The sequence below is a fragment of the Haliotis rubra genome, unplaced genomic scaffold (genome assembly GCF_003918875.1).
Source record: "Haliotis rubra isolate DU_JTF1 unplaced genomic scaffold, ASM391887v1 Scf646, whole genome shotgun sequence".
Taxonomy (NCBI): domain Eukaryota; kingdom Metazoa; phylum Mollusca; class Gastropoda; order Lepetellida; family Haliotidae; genus Haliotis; species Haliotis rubra.
Window position 1 is genome coordinate 1 of NW_025767353.1, and position 7,376 is coordinate 7,376.

The window sequence follows — 7,376 nt, forward strand, 5'->3', positions numbered from 1 at the left end:
GAATGTATTCTTCAAGCAGTAGTATACGCAGCCTGACCCAAACATTAGCAGAGTTTGGTCAGTAACCCGGGAATGTATTCTTCAAGTAGTAGTATACGCAGCCTGACCCAAACATTAGCAGAGTTTGGTCAGTAACCCGGGAATGTATTCTTCAAGTAGTAGTATACGCAGACTGACCCAAACATTAGCAGAGTTTGGTCAGTAACCCGGGAATGTATTCTTCAAGCAGTAGTATACGCAACGTGACCCAAACATTAGCAGAGTTTGGTCAGTAACCCGGGAATGTATTCTTCAAGTAGTAGTATACGCAGCCTGACCCAAACATTAGCAGAGTTTGGTCAGTAACCCGGGAATGTATTCTTCAAGCAGTAGTATACGCAACGTGACTCAAACATTAGCAGAGTTTGGTCAGTAACCCGGGAATGTATTCTTCAAGTAATAGTATACGCAGCCTGACCCAAACATTAGCAGAGTTTGGTCAGTAACCCGGGAATGTATTCTTCAAGCAGTAGTATACGCAACGTGACCCAAACATTAGCAGAGTTTGGTCAGTAACCCGGGAATGTATTCTTTCAAGCAGTAGTATACGCAACGTGACCCAAACATTAGCAGAGTTTGGTCAGTAACCCGGGAATGTATTCTTCAAGCAGTAGTATACGCAGCGTGACCCAAACATTAGCAGAGTTTGGTCAGTAACCCGGGAATGTATTCTTCAAGCAGTAGTATACGCAACCTGACCCAAACATTAGCAGAGTTTGGTCAGTAACCCGGGAATGTATTCTTCAAGCAGTAGTATACGCAACGTGACCCAAACATTAGCAGAGTTTGGTCAGTAAACCGGGAATGTATTCTTCAAGCAGTAGTATACGCAACGTGACCCAAACATTAGCAGAGTTTGGTCAGTAACCGGGAATGTATTCTTCAAGTAGTAGTATACGACTCAACATTGCAGAGCAAACAGTAACCCAGAATGTATTCTTCAAGCAGTAGTATAGCAATACCCAAACATTAAGCAGAAACCCGGAATGTACATTCTTCAAATATTAGCAGAGTTTGGTCAGTAAACCGGAATGTATTCTTCAAGCAGTAGTATACGCAACGTGACCCAAACATTAGCAGAGTTTGGTCAGTAACCCGGGAATGTATTCTTCAAGTAGTAGTATACGCAGCCTGACCCAAACATTAGCAGAGTTTGGTCAGTAACCCGGGAATGTATTCTTCAAGCAGTAGTATACGCAACCTGACCCAAACATTAGCAGAGTTTGGTCAGTAACCCGGGAATGTATTCTTCAAGCAGTAGTATACGCAACCTGACCCAAACATTAGCAGAGTTTGGTCAGTAACCCGGGAATGTATTCTTCAAGCAGTAGTATACGCAACCTGACCCAAACATTAGCAGAGTTTGGTCAGTAACCCGGGAATGTATTCTTCAAGCAGTAGTATACGCAGCCTGACCCAAACATTAGCAGAGTTTGGTCAGTAACCCGGGAATGTATTCTTCAAGCAGTAGTATACGCAGCCTGACCCAAACATTAGCAGAGTTTGGTCAGTAACCCGGGAATGTATTCTTCAAGCAGTAGTATACGCAGCCTGACTCAAACATTAGCAGAGTTTGGTCAGTAACCCGGGAATGTATTCTTCAAGTAGTAGTATACGCAGCCTGACCCAAACATTAGCAGAGTTTGGTCAGTAACCCGGGAATGTATTCTTCAAGCAGTAGTATACGCAACCTGACCCAAACATTAGCAGAGTTTGGTCAGTAACCCGGAATGTATTCTTCAAGCAGTAGTATACGCAACGTGACCCAAACATTAGCAGAGTTTGGTCAGTAACCCGGGAATGTATTCTTCAAGTAGTAGTATACGCAACGTGACCCAAACATTAGCAGAGTTTGGTCAGTAACCCGGGAATGTATTCTTCAAGCAGTAGTATACGCAACGTGACCCAAACATTAGCAGAGTTTGGTCAGTAACCCGGGAATGTATTCTTCAAGCAGTAGTATACGCAACCTGACTCAAACATTAGCAGAGTTTGGTCAGTAACCCTGGAATGTATTCTTCAAGCAGTAGTATACGCAACGTGACCCAAACATTAGCAGAGTTTGGTCAGTAACCCGGGAATGTATTCTTCAAGCAGTAGTATACGCAACGTGACCCAAACATTAGCAGAGTTTGGTCAGTAACCCGGGAATGTATTCTTCAAGCAGTAGTATACGCAACGTGACCCAAACATTAGCAGAGTTTGGTCAGTAACCCGGGAATGTATTCTTCAAGCAGTAGTATACGCAACCTGACCCAAACATTAGCAGAGTTTGGTCAGTAACCCGGGAATGTATTCTTCAAGCAGTAGTATACGCAGCCTGACCCAAACATTAGCAGAGTTTGGTCAGTAACCCGGGAATGTATTCTTCAAGCAGTAGTATACGCAACGTGACCCAAACATTAGCAGAGTTTGGTCAGTAACCCGGGAATGTATTCTTCAAGCAGTAGTATACGCAACGTGACCCAAACATTAGCAGAGTTTGGTCAGTAACCCGGAATGTATTCTTCAAGTAGTAGTAGTATACGCAGCCTGACCCAAACATTAGCAGAGTTTGGTCAGTAACCCGGAATGTATTCTTCAAGCAGTAGTATACGCAGCCTGACCCAAACATTAGCAGAGTTTGGTCAGTAACCCGGGAATGTATTCTTCAAGCAGTAGTATACGCAAGCCTGACCTCAAACATTAGCAGAGTTTGGTCAGTAACCCGGGAATGTATTCTTCAAGCAGTAGTATACGCAGCCTGACCCAAACATTAGCAGAGTTTGGTCAGTAACCCGGGAATGTATTCTTCAAGCAGTAGTATACGCAGCCTGACCCAAACATTAGCAGAGTTTGGTCAGTAACCCGGGAATGTATTCTTCAAGCAGTAGTATACGCAGCCTGACCCAAACATTAGCAGAGTTTGGTCAGTAACCCGGGAATGTATTCTTCAAGCAGTAGTATACGCAGACTGACCCAAACATTAGCAGAGTTTGGTCAGTAACCCGGGAATGTATTCTTCAAGCAGTAGTATACGCAGCCTGACCCAAACATTAGCAGAGTTTGGTCAGTAACCCGGGAATGTATTCTTCAAGCAGTAGTATACGCAACCTGACCCAAACATTAGCAGAGTTTGGTCAGTAACCCGGGAATGTATTCTTCAAGCAGTAGTATACGCAACGTGACCCAAACATTAGCAGAGTTTGGTCAGTAACCCGGGAATGTATTCTTCAAGCAGTAGTATACGCAACGTGACCCAAACATTAGCAGAGTTTGGTCAGTAACCCGGGAATGTATTCTTCAAGCAGTAGTATACGCAACGTGACCCAAACATTAGCAGAGTTTGGTCAGTAACCCGGGAATGTATTCTTCAAGCAGTAGTATACGCAGCCTGACCCAAACATTAGCAGAGTTTGGTCAGTAACCCGGGAATGTATTCTTCAAGCAGTAGTATACGCAGCCTGACCCAAACATTAGCAGAGTTTGGTCAGTAACCCGGGAATGTATTCTTCAAGCAGTAGTATACGCAACGTGACCCAAACATTAGCAGAGTTTGGTCAGTAACCCGGGAATGTATTCTTCAAGCAGTAGTATACGCAGCCTGACCCAAACATTAGCAGAGTTTGGTCAGTAACCCGGGAATGTATTCTTCAAGCAGTAGTATACGCAGCCTTACCCAAACATTAGCAGAGTTTGGTCAGTAACCCGGGAATGTATTCTTCAAGCAGTAGTATACGCAACCTGACCCAAACATTAGCAGAGTTTGGTCAGTAACCCGGGAATGTATTCTTCAAGCAGTAGTATACGCAACGTGACCCAAACATTAGCAGAGTTTGGTCAGTAACCCGGGAATGTATTCTTCAAGCAGTAGTATACGCAACGTGACCCAAACATTAGCAGAGTTTGGTCAGTAACCCGGGAATGTATTCTTCAAGCAGTAGTATACGCAACGTGACCCAAACATTAGCAGAGTTTGGTCAGTAACCCGGGAATGTATTCTTCAAGCAGTAGTATACGCAACGTGACCCAAACATTAGCAGAGTTTGGTCAGTAACCCGGGAATGTATTCTTCAAGCAGTAGTATACGCAGCCTGACCCAAACATTAGCAGAGTTTGGTCAGTAACCCGGGAATGTATTCTTCAAGTAGTAGTATACGCAGCCTGACCCAAACATTAGCAGAGTTTGGTCAGTAACCCGGGAATGTATTCTTCAAGCAGTAGTATACGCAGCCTGACCCAAACATTAGCAGAGTTTGGTCAGTAACCCGGGAATGTATTCTTCAAGCAGTAGTATACGCAACGTGACCCAAACATTAGCAGAGTTTGGTCAGTAACCCGGGAATGTATTCTTCAAGTAGTAGTATACGCAACCTGACCCAAACATTAGCAGAGTTTGGTCAGTAACCCGGGAATGTATTCTTCAAGCAGTAGTATACGCAACGTGACCCAAACATTAGCAGAGTTTGGTCAGTAACCCGGGAATGTATTCTTCAAGCAGTAGTATACGCAGCCTGACCCAAACATTAGCAGAGTTTGGTCAGTAACCCGGGAATGTATTCTTCAAGCAGTAGTATACGCAACCTGACCCAAACATTAGCAGAGTTTGGTCAGTAACCCGGGAATGTATTCTTCAAGCAGTAGTATACGCAGCCTGACCCAAACATTAGCAGAGTTTGGTCAGTAACCCGGGAATGTATTCTTCAAGCAGTAGTATACGCAACGTGACCCAAACATTTAGCAGAGTTTGGTCAGTAACCCGGGAATGTATTCTTCAAGCAGTAGTATACGCAACGTGACCCAAACATTAGCAGAGTTTGGTCAGTAACCCGGGAATGTATTCTTCAAGTAGTAGTATACGCAACTGACCCAAACATTAGCAGAGTTTGGTCAGTAACCCGGGAATGTATTCTTCAAGCAGTAGTATACGCAGCCTGACCCAAACATTAGCAGAGTTTGGTCAGTAACCCGGGAATGTATTCTTCAAGCAGTAGTATACGCAGCCTGACCCAAACATTAGCAGAGTTTGGTCAGTAACCCGGGAATGTATTCTTCAAGCAGTAGTATACGCAGCCTGACCCAAACATTAGCAGAGTTTGGTCAGTAACCAGGAATGTATTCTTCAAGCAGTAGTATACGCAGCGTGACCCAAACATTAGCAGAGTTTGGTCAGTAACCCGGGAATGTATTCTTCAAGTAGTAGTATACGCAACGTGACCCAAACATTAGCAGAGTTTGGTCAGTAACCCGGGAATGTATTCTTCAAGTAAGTAGTATACGCAACGTGACCCAAACATTAGCAGAGTTTGGTCAGTAACCCGGGAATGTATTCTTCAAAGTAGTAGTACGCACGCAACGTGACCCAAACATTAGCAGAGTTTGGTCAGTAACCCGGGAATGTATTCTTCAAGCAGTAGTATACGCAGCCTGACCCAAACATTAGCAGAGTTTGGTCAGTAACCCGGAATGTATTCTTCAAGCAGTAGTATACGCAGCCTGACCCAAACATTAGCAGAGTTTGGTCAGTAAACCGGGAATGTATTCTTCAAGCAGTAGTATACGCAGCCTGACCCAAACATTAGCAGAGTTTGGTCAGTAACCCGGAATGTATTCTTCAAGCAGTAGTATACGCAACGTGACCCAAACATTAGCAGAGTTTGGTCAGTAACCCGGGAATGTATTCTTCAAGCAGTAGTATACGCAGCCTGACCCAAACATTAGCAGAGTTTGGTCAGTAACCCGGGAATGTATTCTTCAAGCAGCAGTAGTATACGCAGCCTGACCCAAACATTAGCAGAGTTTGGTCAGTAACCCGGGAATGTATTCTTCAAGCAGTAGTATACGCAACGTGACCCAAACATTAGCAGAGTTTGGTCAGTAACCCGGGAATGTATTCTTCAAGCAGTAGTATACGCAACGTGACCCAAACATTAGCAGAGTTTGGTCAGTAACCCGGGAATGTATTCTTCAAGCAGTAGTATACGCAACCTGACCCAAACATTAGCAGAGTTTGGTCAGTAACCCGGGAATGTATTCTTCAAGCAGTAGTATACGCAGCCTGACCCAAACATTAGCAGAGTTTGGTCAGTAACCCGGGAATGTATTCTTCAAGCAGTAGTATACGCAACCTGACCCAAACATTAGCAGAGTTTGGTCAGTAACCCGGGAATGTATTCTTCAAGCAGTAGTATACGCAACCTGACCCAAACATTAGCAGAGTTTGGTCAGTAACCCGGGAATGTATTCTTCAAGCAGTAGTATACGCAACGTGACCCAAACATTAGCAGAGTTTGGTCAGTAACCCGGGAATGTATTCTTCAAGCAGTAGTATACGCAACGTGACCCAAACATTAGCAGAGTTTGGTCAGTAACCCGGGAATGTATTCTTCAAGCAGTAGTATACGCAGCCTGACCCAAACATTAGCAGAGTTTGGTCAGTAACCCGGGAATGTATTCTTCAAGTAGTAGTATAGTATGACGCAAACGTAGTATACTCAAACATTAGCAGAGTTTGGTCAGTAACCCGGGAATGTATTCTTCAAGCAGTAGTATACGCAACGTGACCCAAACATTAGCAGAGTTTGGTCAGTAACCCGGGAATGTATTCTTCAAGCAGTAGTATACGCAACCTGACCCAAACATTAGCAGAGTTTGGTCAGTAACCCGGGAATGTATTCTTCAAGCAGTAGTATACGCAGCCTGACCCAAACATTAGCAGAGTTTGGTCAGTAACCCGGGAATGTATTCTTCAAGCAGTAGTATACGCAGCGTGACCAAAACATTAGCAGAGTTTGGTCAGTAACCCGGGAATGTATTCTTCAAGCAGTAGTATACGCAGCCTGACCCAAACATTAGCAGAGTTTGGTCAGTAACCCGGGAATGTATTCTTCAGTAGTATACGCAACGTGACCCAAACATTAGCAGAGTTTGGTCAGTAACCCGGGAATGTATTCTTAGCAGTAGTATACGCAGCCTGACCCAAACATTAGCAGAGTTTGGTCAGTAACCCGGGAATGTATTCTTCAAGCAGTAGTATACGCAACGTGACCCAAACATTAGCAGAGTTTGGTCAGTAACCCGGGAATGTATTCTTCAAGTAGTAGTATACGCAGCCTGACCCAAACATTAGCAGAGTTTGGTCAGTAACCCGGGAATGTATTCTTCAAGCAGTAGTATACGCAGCCTGACCCAAACATTAGCAGAGTTTGGTCAGTAACCCGGGAATGTATTCTTCAAGCAGTAGTATACGCAACGTGACCCAAACATTAGCAGAGTTTGGTCAGTAACCCGGGAATGTATTCTTCAAGCAGTAGTATACGCAACGTGACCCAAACATTAGCAGAGTTTGGTCAGTAACC